The sequence below is a fragment of the Ixodes scapularis genome, unplaced genomic scaffold, assembly GCF_016920785.2.
Source record: "Ixodes scapularis isolate PalLabHiFi unplaced genomic scaffold, ASM1692078v2 PGA_scaffold3__209_contigs__length_174095766, whole genome shotgun sequence".
NCBI classification, from domain to species: domain Eukaryota; kingdom Metazoa; phylum Arthropoda; class Arachnida; order Ixodida; family Ixodidae; genus Ixodes; species Ixodes scapularis.
In genome coordinates this window covers 75,173,618-75,190,738 of record NW_024609868.1, presented here as the reverse complement: position 1 = coordinate 75,190,738, position 17,121 = coordinate 75,173,618, and positions in this window count along the sequence as shown.

The window sequence follows — 17,121 nt, the reverse complement described above, 5'->3', positions numbered from 1 at the left end:
CATAGCGGACACGTCAAAACGTGTTCGTTCTACACGCAGCTATCTGTGTTTTTTGTCTACACATGAGGTGCTGTGTAAACTTCACACGCTACACCGTGGCTGCCTTCAGCAAAACATGTTTCGAGCGTGTTCCTTATGAAACATGGCGGCCAGCGGCCGAGAACAGGCGAGAGACGAGCCCAGCGAGCCGCGCGCCTTTCACCCGAATTGAAAGCACACAGGGCTCGTTAGTTCTCGTTCGATGTCTTTTATACACAGTAAAGTCTCCAAGCGGCGGACGTACCTACGTGCAAAGGTACGTACGTACTGTACGTGCGTCGTCGGCGGTCGGCGGCGTCGGTAGCTTCAACGAGCCGCTGGACAAAAAAACGAATGCCGAACTCACATGGATAAATAACTTGAGCAAACTATTTAAAATCGGGCGGTAACTTGCGCCACCTATCGAGATTTCTAGCAGCCTGTATTTAAAAAAAGACGAGTCTGTGAACACTGCGAACGACCACGACTAGAGAGCAACCCTGCATACAACGCAGGCAAACCAGTACCACATCCTACACAGCACCGACATGTACACAAACACATCAACGACACTACGCCCGACACTTCCTACTCAGTATGCATTTCTCCCCGCGGCGCATATAAGCTTGACATGTGCGGGTGAGCTCTTTGGTCGCTGACCATTACAGATTTATAGAAGAATACACAAAACACGGCGCAATGGACAGCCGTGTGTTAGAACTGTTTGCATTTAAGAAGTATGGAGGCAAAATCTATAATGTTAGTCCGTTGCAATAAATAACGATACGTTAACAATAAATCTTAAACCGGTCATGAAAAAGTTCAAATTTTTGTTATTTTCTTGCTTGACCAGTGTTATGAGCATTCCGACTAGCTTGAATCAGATAGGAAAACAAATTATTGGGATTTTGTCATTATGTATACAATAATAAATGAAAATGATCCGTCCGCAAAGCATTTTTTAAATATATTTTTGTGAAGGACATCCGCCCAACACTTCACTTCCGCTAGTTGCAGTACGGGAGCAGACGCATTCACTTTAGGGGCGTTTTGATGCAGTTTGTTGTCGTATGTTGTGTCGGTGTCGAGTGGAGCGGTGGGGCTCGGGAGTTTGTGACCGGTGTTATTCGTAAACACTAGTGTGAGGCGCTGATGCCTCTTCTTTTTCATACTGAAACCACCCCGAACTTTGAAGATACACGGGCCCGTAGCACTGCATTATGCTGAATCGCGAGCTCCTTCTCTGTTGACGTCGCTTTCCTGGTACCACTCGTGGATACTGAAAGTGTTTAAACATTGTGCGCCGTCTCGCCTACATCCCCGGTGACGTACTCGACCTGTTGAAACTTATTGCTTCCGTCATTTTGGAGTACGTAAGGCAGTTATCTCGTTGGTGTGGTTTCGGTTATAAAAGCAAGGCAAAACGCTCGTAGTTCCCGCCCTCAGTACACGTTGGACATCTTCGACACTTTGACACCGGATAACTGAATGAACGAGGATTTACATTCACTTCCGAGGTTACTCTCGCCCTTCCTCACCGTTGAGCAGTAGGATGAGCTGGCGACAAGCCGCGGATGAAAGGCTTGAGCATCGACAGCCCAAGCGCACTCGGTGCCGATGCGGGCGACGCGGGTTTCTGTCAACCGGGAGGCCAGCACAAACCGTTACCGTTCCAGCTCTTCGTCATGACACGGTGTTGCAGAGAGCAGGATAAAATACAGCTACAGGGATCACCGAAGCAAACGCACTGCTATCGTAAATCTTGGCTTGTGATTGCGCCTTTGTAGTAGATCCTTTTATTCGTTTTGCTGGAGAGACGCAAACGACGGGCATAACAAAATCGCTTACATATTCGGCATACCTCACAAAAGCATTTACCCCGTCACCTTGGGAAAAGCGCGAAACACGGAGTCCGCACCGTCCTAAGCTTCCCGTTTTTTAACTGCTTTAGAGCAGTTTGTACCTGCTAGTTGATATGCGTACTGAAACTGAAACAGGGCAGTAAAAGAGAGAAAGAGACAAAGTTGGGAAAGCTTGCTCGCTCTCCAATTTCTCAACTCTCAAGTGATTGTACCATAATAAATGCACCAACGCCTCTTCCCAAAATAAAGAAAAAGCACTACGTTCACTACGTAAAAAAATGGTCTTAGTACATGCATCTGTGGGCAGGTAGGAACCCTTGCCCTAATTTATTCACGCCGCATGATTGGCGGAACAAACTCGTTGCAGGACCGAATCATCTACTCGAGCGGTGTACGTCGCAGTGCAAACGCAGTCCAACACGAAGCATAAAAACGGCAGATTTAAGACAACAATCCGGAGTCCATCATTCAATTAAAACGACGTAATTTTGTTGAAAACGCCCGCTGCTTCTTACTCACGGTATGTGTCGGGATATCTTCACAGTTTAAAACGGAACGAAGGAAGATTTACTTTTAAAACCGCTCGCTGCGTCCTCCCGGACCAGCTGGACCGGACCAGCTGACGACGACGGGACTGTACCCGTTGAACCTCCACCCCGCAACAAACAATTTGCGCTCCGTGTTAAAAGCGCGGTTCAAACAGACCCGGAATACAAAACACCGCACCACACACGACGAACGTTTCAGCTCTTTTTCGCATCGCCCTGTTGCACCAAACCAGAACGAGATCGCCGAAGTCAACGCCGCGCTGTCGTGAACCTTGGCTTGTGGTTGCGCAATCGTGGACCCTGTGACTCCCTTCGCTTTCAAAGCATACACGATGATTACGAATGGTACTTTCCGTCTTCCGGGAACATCACAGGGGCACTTCTCCGGTCACGTCTTCACTATGTGCTCGCAAACTGCAAAGCTCTATGCGAAGCTTCTCGCGTCCCGTCAAACCAAAACAATAGCGGCGCCATGCGTACTTGCCATACTTGCCAGATTTTCTCCGGTCTAACAAAAACAACGAAAGCCAACCGGCTCTTGCTTCCAGCGTACATCGGCGTTGCGCTTGCGCCCTGGCCCGATCGCTTGCAGTTGAAGCAAAAACGAAACCAAGTGCAATGTCACGTGTTCACATCGAGGACACGCTTTTTATATTCATTTTAACTGTTTGGAACGAATAATTAGACCCATGACTTTATTTGTGGTGTGTAAGAAACTATTATCAAGACCAGTAAGCTAAATACCTCGTTTTTAAATACAAACATAGGCGACATGAGGGAAGCCGCATTGCCATCGACCAGAAAATGGCGGCGAGCACGGTAAGAAGCGCTGGTTACGCCAACGTCTGCGACATGGCGCAATTGCTTTTGGTGCATATTTGTCTCCGAGACATGTTTCTTTCCGCGGCATTTGTCTCGACGGTCCTTTCTAGGTGTGTCCCCAAGCATTCCGGTGCTTCGACAGCCGGCAATGCCGCGGTCGTCGCCGGGGGCGATGCGTGTTATCGAGGTCGGCTACACGGTTATGCGTGTATGACCGAACCAAAACACGTTTTTTACAACCTCGCATGATTTCTGAACGAATTATCCGTTACTGATCGTGTAAAATTATGGTAATTTGTGTAAATAGCGTGTTTTTCACCCCAAATACTCTCCAAATACACGGGACTTGCTAACAGTGTACATTGAGTTCGCAGGTGTCAAAAATGGAATCCAATACCATTTAGTTCACCGACGTATCGTCCACAACAAATGTGTTTTCCAGTGATAATAGTAAAAAAGAAATGTAAATATCGCAAAAAGATTGACCAAAAAAAATTGTACGCCCACAAGGGATGTAACCCGTGCCCGCTGCGTGTGAAGCGGACGTCTTTCTACTGAGCTCCTAAGGAACTGTTTCGTTCCATGTAATGCAGCCGGTCGACTGCGTGTCGGAAAGTTTGCTGCCGATTACTCTCCCGCACATGCACTCCCGGCTTGAAGTCGGGCAGCACCACGGATTGCCCACATTCGCACCTAGTAAAGAAGCCGTACGCGTGCGTATTCAACTCGAAGTACGCACTTTGTGCTTGAGGTTTGAGCGAGCGATGTCTTCACCCACGAGAAGGGACGACGGCTCGGCGACGTCTTCGTGCAATCGGCTTGCTGGTTGGACGTGTCGTACGGGATGAATATCATTTCTTTTGATCGGTCCAACATTTCTCTTTCGAAGGAAGACAGAATTCGCCGGTATCGTGAACGACAGTTTGGAAGTAGAGGTCCCACACCTGTCGTCCACTGCCCTCCGTCCCACGATACGCGAAATGACGCCATGTTGAGAATTATGCACCGAACGCACAGAATTCTTCCGGTTGTTCGTGCAACCTTTTTTTTTTCAATCACCGTGTTTGCAGCCTTTTGGAAGCCACATTTTTCTATGTTTAATATTGACTGTGTGTCTTCAATGACCCACGACTTTGATTAAATTTGGTGGTCGCGTCAAAACCTCAGAAAACGGACCGTAACCACGGAAAAAAGAGTAAGGGCGACTCAAACCGGCCAGTCCTCGATCGGCGGTTTTTGTGCCGAAAGAAACCAAATTCCGAGCCGCAAATTCTGTTCTGAGTAGTTGGGCTCTCATATGTCACGTACGACTAAAAACCTCGGCGAGCATAAATACCCTGTCAGTGTCCCTTTAAGAGCGGGTGCCATCGGGGTTGCTGGTTGTGACGCTGTCTCGAGACACCACTCAACTGCAGTAACTCGTACGAGCAATTCAAGAACCAGTGCACCCGTTTTGTTTTTTTTTGTGGTTTTAATGAGACAGCATATACTAGCCAACATAGAAGACTAACCAGCTTCTATTTGTTATGGAGCTTCTAGAATTGCCTTCAGTTGCTAATCAGGGCTGGGGATAACTTCTACGTTAGCCGATGAAATTAGAAGCTGCATTAGAAATACTATGTAGCCATACTCAAAATCGCAAAAAGGAAGCTTTTTGCACTAGTCAAAAAGGTCCCCCCTCCCCCAGGTTGGTTCACGAAATTACTAACAAACAAGTTTTATCACTGCGAAAGCGTGCGGCATTTTTGAAGTAAGCAACCTGCATCAGAAACAGTGTAATTGTTGTTCTTGCGGCGGTGCCATGCCCGGACTGCCCGTGAGGAGATGAGCGCTTTTGTAGACATGCATCACACGTCGTTCCGCCTTGCCAGGTGAAGCAATTGTTGATATCCACTCTTGGTGGGATGTTCGCAGAAGCATCCGGAGTATCTACCAGACTGGGAGTGGGCAGGTCCGGGGCAGCACGAACGTAGTCGACGGTGATGCATGTCGACGGTGATGCATCCAAGGGGGGTTATTGGCTGTGCCGCCGACAAAGCAGCGTGCAGCAGCCTCTGCATCAAAAATCGTGTCAACGTTGTCCTTGCGTCGATGCCATGCCCCTGAAAACGAGCGACACTAAACGTCAATGTAGCCATGTTTTGTGTTGCCTTACCTTGCCCCTGTTCTTTTTGTTTTCCGCTTTTTAATACTTTTATAAATATGATAATAATATCCCAATAATAAATTACTTTGCAGGTGTAGCATCTAATTTGTCCTTAAAAGCTACCTTTTTTAAAAGCTACCTAATTTTTTGCAATGTTTGTATCAAGCACTAGCCTCAAAATTTTGTTTTAGCCAAGGGGAAAACTGTGTAAGATAAAGTTACTGAATAAAGCATAATTCTAAAGTGAAGTTTTAAATAACAAATGATACCAGGAACGACACGCGAAATCAACACGAGTACCGCAATTCAGACAATTTTAGATCAAATTTAAGTTATTTCGTGTAAGATGACAGTTAAATGAAGAACCCGACAAAGGCAAGAGTGGATCCAAATATACCATGGCTTTATTTATTTCCCATTAATATTTTCTTAAAATGTACACTGAACACGTGAAGTCACACAAAATAAATTTTCGCATCACACTCTAGACATTGTGAGCGAAGAAAAAAAAACTGTCATTCAAGAAGCAGCTCATTTCCGCTCCCAATTCGCTGATTGTGCTCATTTTTGTTGCAGAGTTTCGTCCATCGCACGAATTCGCAGAATATATCGGTCCGCTGAAACATAAATACAAATGTTAGAAACATTATGTGTCATTAGTTGACTATTCCTTATGCTTGTGTTCACGTAGACTTCACCTGCCGTACCACAAGTACTTATTGTATCTCTTTTGCATTGCACTTTTTATAGACAGTATATTATATTCATTCATTTATATCTAAATACATTGATGAGCGAATTTTCATCTCTTACCATGTCGCCTGCTTCGTAAGTATACTTAGCCAGCGCTACCGCTGTGGAAGACTATCTTACCGAGTCAGTAAAAAAACAAGCCTGGGAGCATTTCAATTAAACTGAGACTGCAGCAGTTCATGACTTATTGAAACTATCCTAACTTCAATCCACGATATTTCAGTATCCTTTCTGCTAATATCAGTATGCTGGCCTTTTTAAATTTAACGCTCTGTGTACCTTTCAATCATACAGGATTTTATTATTTTTTTAGATTAGAAAAAAATTAATTCTGTTAAAGTGTATTTTTCAACAGTCATATCTAATTGTGCCTGCTAAATGACTATTTTGTAGCTAATTTTTTAGCTTTTATTTTGTACTTAAGGATGACATTGATTTAATAAATAGAACAGTAATAACAATTATTATATTAAAGATTTGACTTACATCGTTCAGGTACTCGAGAAATTCTTCTTCCTGTAGGAACAAATTATTTTTTACTAGATATTTCTAAATTTTGTATATTACATTGAAGTTTCAGTCTGAATACATTGATAAAACCTATTAAATATAAGTATAGTACACCAGTAAAAGTCAATTTACTTTAAACATATCAACTTCTGGATTAAGATCCGTAATAATTGACTATGCTGCAATAAGCTGCTTGAAAAAATGGAGAGAGTTGATCAAGAGGGCGACAGTAAGGAAGCACCAAGCATACCACAAGCTTGTGAACCGATACCCTTTTATTACAGCAAGAGGCGAAATAGAATGCTCTAAAATAGAAATAAGAACAATTTCTAGTGAGGGTGGCTTATGGAAAACTTACATAGGACCCGTTCCTGCAGAACGCCTTTGCAGTACAGACGTAGCTGTCGCAATTGGTGTACCTCTGCACGCCAACCAACGCCTCCCGGAGCTGTTATGATGACAGTAAAGTGCTCATATTCTTTTGTAATCACCAATAAAAAAAAAAGAAGTGACACGTCTGGAACTAATTTTGACGATACGGGTCACAACAATTAAGAGGAGAACATGTACGATTTCCGCATTATAGACAACTTGTCTTTAGTTCTATGACCCACGCACTCGGTACCGAGGAGGGAGGATAGGTTCAAAGAAGGTTGAAGGGGAGTATAATAATATGTTTTCTTCGAGATTGAAATTAGCAATCAATGAGACCAATCGAAACTCCCCACAATTCAATATAATTTCTCCATAACGTAGCAACATATAAAGTCACGCTGGTTTGAGACTTTACAGTGCAATAGGCATTAAAGAGCACTACAATGGTGTATGTAATAACTCACCTGGCGTGATGCCCCGGAAGTAATGCAAAAGAAGATGAGCTCAAATCTCTTTGGGTCCTTCTCAACATCATCTGAAAATATCCAGCCTATTCAGTACGCAAGGCGATTTATCTGTGAGTTATTCTCTAATTTTAGGTGCCCTGGAAAAACACCACTTCAGATATTTTTTTTTTTATGTAAAATCGTGCTAATGGCTTAAAATAAAGAACAATAAATGCAGAAACTTTTGCTTGGAAATTTGAGCTCTCAATTTACTCACAAAAATGATAACTACTTCACAATGCTACATATCAGCTGAATTTTAATGAAACGTTTTCCCGCGAACATTGATGCATGAAAAAAGTCAGACCGGTGACGTACCACACAAATCTGCGGACGCCAGGCAGACCAGGCAGAAGAGCGTGGAAAACAAGAGCACCACGTTCATTGTGTCGTTTTCAACCACAAGTGTGACTTCTCGAAAGGTTGCCAGGGCTTCAGTTTGCTATCTATCGGCTATATGCCAACTATGCACAGCAGATGTTGGGTGCCTTGCATATGCAAGATAGCCAACGGCAGTCTTCGTCCAACCACTCGAACTTTGCTGGTCTGAACGGTACATTTTTTTTTTTTCCAGTGGTCGAACCGAACCAAACCCGAACCAAAATCTGGAGCAAAACTGTTTTTTCGACCAACTAAAACAAAACCAAACTCTAAATCGAACATCTCATATTGAACCCGAACCGGAACGCAACTGTAATTTTATGCGGCGATTGCCGGTTTATTGGAAAACGGTTCGGCGAAGAAACTGTGAGCCGCGCATTTGCGGGTGGCGGCGCCGAAGTCAATTATATATTCGCGAGAGTGGCGTGAGCAGCGCAGTGATAACTGAACCAACGAGAGCTACGTGAAGACAGCACAGTAAGAATGCAACAAATAAATAATTTTGACAAGGCGTCGGCACGGAGGTGTCCACTTCTTTAATTTCCCCCTAAATTTAGCGGGGAAAACGGCTTCACATAGCATGACGTCACGTGACATACACACAAATTCAGTTTACCTGCAAAATGTAGGGGGAAAATGGCCGCGTGACCGGTCGCTGCTCATTCAATGATGCCTGCAGCTAATCGCTTAATAAAACAACTACATAGCTGGTTCTGCCCGAACTTTTCTTACTTTTTAAAACTTTTTAGGTGCTTCAGGCTCAAATACCATCTTCATTCTTATTTTTAATATTGAAAAATACGTAAAAAGAAACCACCCAAAAAGTTTAAAAAAACACACGCACGCACGTGCTTGGATGAATGAACGTGCCCCCGAACCGTCCACCTTTATTCATATTTGTAAGTTTTCTTTTTTGCGCTTCTTCAGGTGATCATGTACCAACTGGTCCAAATTGACGTTTTAATGAGTGAGATTAGACTGTCGTAGGAACGTACGTAAATGGAAACTAGGGAGTTTTCGGGAAAAGGTGAAAAATTTCCAGATGCCGGTCGTCCGGATTTCTGGGTTTCGTGACGGGAGGGTTCATCGAGAGATTATTGTTCAAATTGTTCAACGGCGAATGATTGTTTCTGGCTGTTAAAATCTTGAGTTCATTTGGTTCGAAGACACACACACGCTTGAAGATCGATTGTAAGTCTTCCTTATCAACCAGGTTGGAGAAATGGACAGCACTGCTGAGTTCGAGCTCTGCGTGTGTGACGTACGAATTAAGAACACAGAATGCGTTATACGGCGGACACCTATTCCGTTTCCGGCTCAGTACACCTGAAACGAAAAAAAAACAAAAAAACGTTCAGCCTTTCCACTCTCGTGAAGAAGGAAGACCACCGGATCTGTACTCGATGCACTGTGTGTTTCTTCTTCGTCGTCATCTGTTTTCCGCGCTGTTTCCTACGATGCATTCCCACCAACGCGCCCAGCTATCCATTCTTCTATTATAGGTGGAAAGGTTACCGCCATCTACAAGTGACGGCGGAAACCATACTGGCTGTGTACTTGCCGCCGTCGCTTATAGATGGCGGTAGCTCTCCAGGTAGGTTTGTGTCGACATACACGGACACGATCCTGGAGAACCTAGCCCTTAACAGCTCCGCTGTAAAACCAAAAACCAAGAACGTGAGTGCCAACCGAACGTCTTGTTCGAGTAAATGCATATTACTCCCGCGGGTCACTTCGAACGTGTTCAAACATCAAGCGATGCCAGCAGCGCCCTCTACTCCCCGAAAAACCAAACCAGCGAGCTCCGGGCTTTCCACGTTCCTGCAGAGCGCGCGTGCTCCTTTCCTTTCTAATTCGTTTTTTGTTCATTTTGGTGCCTTTTTTGTTAAGTAAGTTCACGATGAAGGCGCAATGAGCTGCGACTATTCCATGTTGCGGCATGACTCGTTCCCGGTGTTATGGTGACAAAGTTGCCTCTGCAAAAAAACAAAAAAAAAACACAAAAAAACACGGCGGTGATACGATCGGATCTAGCTCGACACTACATCGCATTCGGTTACCACCGCCTCTGCCACCATAATGGGGGAAAGGGGCGATTTTGTTCCTTTTTTTGCTTATGAGTTTTGGTTTTCAAGATTTCAAAATTTACCATATCATCTGCAACTTCTCCTCCTTTTTGTTTTTGTCTCTCAAGAGAAAGTCGGCAAGTTTTCATTAAAAAGTACGACCTCATTTTATAAGGTCGTATTCACGTGCCTAGCATAACTCGGAGCGTACATCGGCACCGCCAGTCTTTGGGTGAAAATAATCCAGTAAACGTTTATAAAGTGCAGTGGTTGGCTTGCCGACTCGGGTTATTGTGCCATGGCCTTGAGAGGACGGCGGCTTAGGAGAGTTTACGTGTTTCACCCAAGCGTGCCATGTCCCTTTGCGACTCAGGTGTGCCTAGTAACAGTGACCTTGTTATCCTTGATGTGTAGTAAACATCGAGCTTTGAGCAACGCTATTGGAGATCGTTAAAAATCTAGCATCATGTTGTTGACGGTCGTGTGTTTCGAGCGCTCCCTATAAAAGAGAGTAAAAATGCGAAGCAGCAAGTTTTTCTTGGGAAGCTATCAGCCTGTCCGTGTCGAGAAACCTATCGATATGAAGATCCTTCTTCTTTGTCTGATCCTGAGCGTTATGGTCGTCATAGCTTCTGGGCGCAACGAGCATCAATGTCGTGAGTTTTGACATGCAGGCTCGGTCACCATTTACTTCTTATATAGATAGAGTAGGAAATGCAGATACACTCTAAAAAATGTCTGTGCGTCTACTTTCACGCACAACACTCGGAGAGCCAATCAGCGCAACTTACGGAGGCAGCTCAGCGAATGACAATGCCGAAACATATGTTTAGACCGAAAAACGCAGTCTGAGTTGTGACATTAAGCAATGCAAAACGTCACGCTTGCATTGCTTAATGTCACAGCTCAGACTGCGTTTTTTCGTCTAAACATATGTTTCGGCATTGTCATTTGCTGAGCTGCCTTCGTAAGTGGCGGCGATTGGCTCGCCGAGTGTTGTGCGGGAAAGCAGACTCACGGGCTTTTTTTAGAGTGTATAGTAAGAAATGCAATCGATATGCTCATTCCTAAGCGTGCCTCTAAGTCTACTAATTGCACGTTTTGGTTTTCAAAATAATTAATATATTATATGCATAGGAAAAAACATTTCCATAAACTATTTAAAATAACTAGGCTCGAATCATGGTACATAAAATTCAGTATGTATCTTGCGCTAGTGAAAGAACTGTTTCATTATGACAAACGCGTTTATGAAAAAAATGTTGAAAGTCGTCTGTTTCGCGAGCCCGATAAATTATGGCGGTTCGTTAGGCAACACACAAAGGAGTCTTCGGGAATCATCTCTTTACTTATTGGTACGAAATATGTAACTTTTCCTGAAGGAGAAGCGGGTATCTTTAGAAACTATTTCAGTGACTATTACTCTACTGATGTATGTGGAAGTACACCCAATAATAGTAACATTGGCTGTAACGACAATTTTACAGTCTCACAAGTTGACAAAAAACGAAATTTTACAGGCAAATGAAAGATTAAATCCTAAGCGTTCTGTGGGTGACGATCTTATAACTGGTTTTATTGTCAAGGGTTGCGCTGATTTCTTTGCCCTTTTGCTAAAGCATATACTTATTCTTTAGTTAAGTAAAGGCTCTTTTCCCTCTTCGTCGAAAAAGTCCATTGTAGTGCCAGCGCACAAAGCCGGTGACGTGTCAAAGGTAGAGAACTATCGTCTTGTATGTTTGCTGTCTCCTTTTTCAAAGATTTTTTGAGATTCTCATACATACCCGTGCTTCTTTTTACTTCCGTCGAAAACTAAGCACTGTTCAGCGCAGATTTATAAAAGGTCGCTAAGTAGAAACAAATCTGCTTTTTCCTAATTATATAGTACCAATTGTTCTTTTGCGAGGACAAGCTGACATTGTTTACTTTGATTTATCCAATGCTTTCGACAAGGTAAATCATCAATTGCTATTGTATAAACTATCATTATACGGTATAACAACGCCACTTTTAACTTGGTTTAATGGTTAACTGATCGTCAAAATAGTGTCCTGTATTAAGCAGTCTATCAAAAGTTCTTGTACTTTCTTCCGGTGTCCCCCAAGGATCAAACCCAGGGCCACATTTTTTTTCTTGTATTTATCAATGATATCAACCTGTGCGCAAAGAATACGCAGATACTTTTATATGCGGACGACATCAAAATTTTTATGAGAATTCAATCAGAAGATGACTACGCTTTTTTACAGGATGACGTGTTACGCATTTCTAAATGGTGTTCTGATAATTTTTTACTAGTTAACACAGTTAAAACCAATATACACACTTTGTGTAGAAAACGCAAAAACATTTCTTACCCATACGTACTTACATACTTGGCAATTCTACTATTTGACGGGTTTAACAGGTACGCGATCTTGGCGTTTATTTTGATAGCAATCTTTCCTTTTCAAATCATGTTAGCCAGATTGTTGCTACAGCTTTTCAAGTGATGAGAATGATATTCCGTGTGACGCGTAACTTTTCCAATTCCTTATGTGTCGTCCACTTGTTTTGCTCCTTGGTGCGAGTTAGACTCGAGTTTTGCAGTGCTGCACGGAATTAGCTTACTGCAGCTGATGCAGAGCGAATCGAAAGGGTTCCTAGAAAATTTGTTCGAATTGTTTATAATAGGTATTTTGAGAGAAGATGTTCTTACAACTATGAACACATTCTTAAAGAACTTTTGTTGCGTAACTTCTTAAAAAGACGGACTGCTCATGATGCTTTATTTTTAGATAAAAATGTTCATGGTCATATATATATATATAGTAAACTTGTGTCATCGCTGGGATTTCATGTGCCAGCTCGAGTTATTAAATGAACGAGTGCATTTTATCCCTATGTACAATCGAGATTGTCCCCTTCAGTGCGGATACAATTTTGTGGTAATTAATTGTCTCCTCACGTTGATGTTTTCTCAGATTGTTTTAGTATTTAAACGAGAGCTTGATTTATATCTTTTCGGCTAACGACTGGCACCGTATTTTGTAACGATGGCAGACATCGCTATGTTTTTTTTTTATTATTATATTTTATGTGCTCCCCCCACTATAACTGTTCTGGGGCATGAACCAAATAAAGAATTATTACTATATTACTATTATTATTATTATTATTATTATTATAAACAAGCCACTCTACTAGCATGCGTGTTTCACTTTTTTCACCGTACTTCAACGCATGGCAACTAGAGCACAACCAGTTAAACGTGACTTATTAAGGTGAAAGCTTTACTTGCCCCACTGAGCGAAAAAACAAAGTAAATTGCCATAAAAATGCGACTGAGCGGCCCGCACCGCTCACTCGTATGCTCAGGGATGACGTTGTCCTTGGCGTAGTCCTTGAGGTCGTCCTAGAAGCCGTCCTAGACCTCTAGGACGACCTCCCTTGTCACATTACGTGAAAAACAAGCGGCGCCGCTGTGCCCAAAAGATGGCCATAAAAATACGTCATCTAGCGTCATCATACGTCATCAGCGTGATGCCACAAACGAAGCGCCCTGTGCAAAATGTGCGCTTCGAACTTCATTAGTGCTGGTTGTGTGTTTCGTGCGATGGACCTTGAGGCGACCGCGTCTACATCTACGGCCTCGACATCGGCAGCAGCGTGTACATCTACGGCGGCTCCCGCAGGCAAACGTGGCCGCCCACGTAAATACTTCTTCTTCTAGGCGTCGTTTCCGACGTTGTCCTAGACGTCATCCTCTAGGCGTCGTTCTCGACGTCGTCCTAGACGTTGTCCTCGACGTGGTCCTAGAGGTCGCCCTAGACGCAGTACTTGGGGTCACCTCTTAAAGTCGTCCTCGACGTCGTCCTACACGCGTCCAAAACTTTAACACGTGTAGAAACATTACTCGAAAACATTTCTCCCGCGGGACAGTAATGCATGTTCGTTTTTTCTTATTTTTTTTTATTTTTAGAAAAGGGAGATGCTGAGATTACGACACTAGTTTCCTGCATTGTGTCTAAGGCTCCACGCGCTGACACTCAGGCTTTGGTAAGTTACTTTCAAAATTTAATTTGTTATAGTTATTCTTACTTTCAGAAGAAAAAAAGTAGCGCAGTTATCGTTACAGCTACCGCGACTAAAAAGTAGATCGTTACGGTCAGTTATTTTCAGAAATGCAATGGCATTGCTTTATTGTAACTTCTCCAAAACACAAAAAATAAAAGAAAACGAGTAAACACCTTCTACCATAAGTTTATTACATGAGTTCCTGTTTTACTTCATATTGTAACTAAGCAGCAGTAATATTGTACCTACGCAGCGATGATCAAGGTACCGAAAATGCGCGCTGCATTGTACACGTATCGTTTCACGGTGATGTAATGAAAAGATGATTGCACCGTAAAATTAAAAACGGCTACATATGTAGCGCTTTGTCCTCTTAAGGAAATCAGTGCAACGTGTGGAATCACTAAGTACAAGCGCTTGCGTAAAGGTTGCTCGGTTATTCTTTTTAAACAAATTTACACGTGGCTATATTCGTGTTGACTTGCGAGCAACAACCAATTCATATGTTTTTGCAAGATGAACTTGAACCTCGAATATCCAACACACGATCTCGAAAGTGAAGGAATGGCTAAATTGTAGTTGTTGAACGATATATCATTCCTCAAGACACTGGAACGTGACGCCAAAAATACCGTTATTACTTGTATCACTACTTCAGGAAAGGTTCACAAAACTACAATTAGACGTTACAAAAGGGAGCAACAAAAAAATAACAAAATGCAGTAACGCGGACTGCTCACAGTGTACGTATCATTCGTACCAAATTGTCGAGGGTTGTCTTTCTTTTGAATTTGTTTTTCCTGTTCTAGTTGTACCAATTCACGCTCTATTCGAAACCTTGATACTCCTTTCTTTAACCTGGTTGGTCTAGGGTACGGATTTGCACTCTGTATACAGCACGTCTGCAGTCATTGACAGCCAAAGGAACGCAAAAACTGGCGTTAGTACACAACAGCTTATTATCCTTCCAAAGCGGACAAGAACGTCGAAAAAAAAGCGAGAGCAAGAAAAGTGAACATAATAAAGGAAGCCCTGCGTTTCTCAATCGTTTCTTAATAATATAGCCTCTCTTTTGACGGAATAAATCATACATAGCTGTATCATGAGACCTTCATCGCTATCGTAATTTTTTTTAGTATGTGCATAATAATCTGCGTCTGTGCAAGTACGCTTTGTTCACAGTAGAAAAACTGAGAGAATAAGCTCAAGATACTTGTTTTAAGAACGAACTACCTTTGATGTAGTACCGTTATTACAACAAATATTATTTATCTGTCAACAAAAAACAAAAAAGTAACATAGTTGGACTTTATGGCAACAAAAACGTATTAAATGCTTTTTTTTTAAAGCAGACGAGTTTGTGTGGAGCGGAGTACAGACAGAAATGATGTTTTCATTTAAAGGGGGTAGCGTATTTTCACCTTCATTTTATTGCCAAATTCACACTGCGATGAAGTTCTAGCACCGTAAAAATGTTCACCAACGTTATTGGAGCCGGGTACCAGTCAGCCGGATTAGTGGACTTTCCAAAGACATGATCTGTATAAAATCTCGATGTCTGCTACACAGATCAAGAAGTTGATTGACACCACGATCAAGACCCTTGGATGCGCTGATATAGTGTGCGCCACGCGAAAGGTGTGCGACCAAGGAAATTTGGTAAGCAATTTTACTTATCCCTTCTTTTAGAAAGTATTTTTGGGGCGAAAGTTACCTAATCGACTCATTTGGCAAACGTCAAGCGAGAAGCAGACGCATATTTCTGAATTCCTCTGTTCAGTGCAGTACACATTTTACTAGGGGAATACATTATACTCCGCTCATTGGCATTAGACAGCGCGCCTATAGCAGCGAATTTTCCACTGTCGGCGTCGATATGTGGCGCTATGGCGCTGAGCGGGGGGGGGGGGGGGGGGGGGGGGAGGGGGGCAGTGCTGCCGTTTACGCACCAAGATACCGGATTCGCCGAAGCAGCAGAGACGACTGTCTCCGCAGTATCGAGGGCTGTCCACAACGGTGAATGGCAGCCGTCCCATTTCAATAATGAAAACCCCGAGACTGTGCGCATCCAGTAGTTTCAACTACGCAAACGGCGTCGGCTCCAAGCACATTGAATTTTTTTTAGAATAAGATTTATTTTCCTAGTAAAGTATTCGTTTCCATTTATCTCCTCCCTCCCATTCCTCTTCTATTTTTCGAAGAAATCAATTCGGCGCACCCGCCATGCATAACCACCCATCCTATCATGTCCTCACGACACCACTATCCCCGGCTAACGTTCGTCATCAGTTTATTGAAATGCAGACTGTTGCGCGTCTCCACTGCGACGTGCAAGGAAAATGGCAATTCAATCCACAATGACCAGTACAGTACTCAGAGTCATATATAGAGTCCTTTCATTGATTAAGGATGTCCAAAAACGAGGAGGAATCATTGGCCGACCACGGGTTGGGTGTGTCCGTGGACACTCTCTGCCAGCCACAAGACGCTGAGAAGTTCCAGTAGCAATAGGACTGACAAAGTGAGAACGACAGAGCGCCTCTTACGAACGTCCGTTCTCCGTCACTCGGGCGCCCTTTGCCTTCTGCAGTGTGGTGGTAAAGCGGGCGGGCTCGAGGCCCTCAAAACTCGCGAACTTATGGAAGGCATAGAAAGCTCGGGCCGCAGGCGGGACAACTGAGACTCCTTCCTGGCGTTCTTGTTCTGTGAGTGACTATAGTAGTGTTTTCTGTGGCGTAGCGGAGTATCACACCTTCATCTGTGGAGAGCTCCTGTGACCAATTCTTGGCCAATATTTCGAGGGGACGCCGTCCCAAACTAAGCGAAGTCATGTAGAGAAACTACGGCCACCGCTCTGATTTCTCCGGGGAGTAAGGGACCGAGTGTGTTCGGGTAATGCAGCTCGGAAACTGTGGAACGAAAGCTCGCGTTGCAGACGCCAGGGATCCTGGGTTCAATCCCCACCCACACCTCTTCTCGATTTGGGTGAGCGTCGCACCTGGAGTGTGCTCCTGTAATCATTCAATGCCGACTAATGCAGGTTAAAGACTCCAGGAAAGCCCCGAGACTGCGCGAATC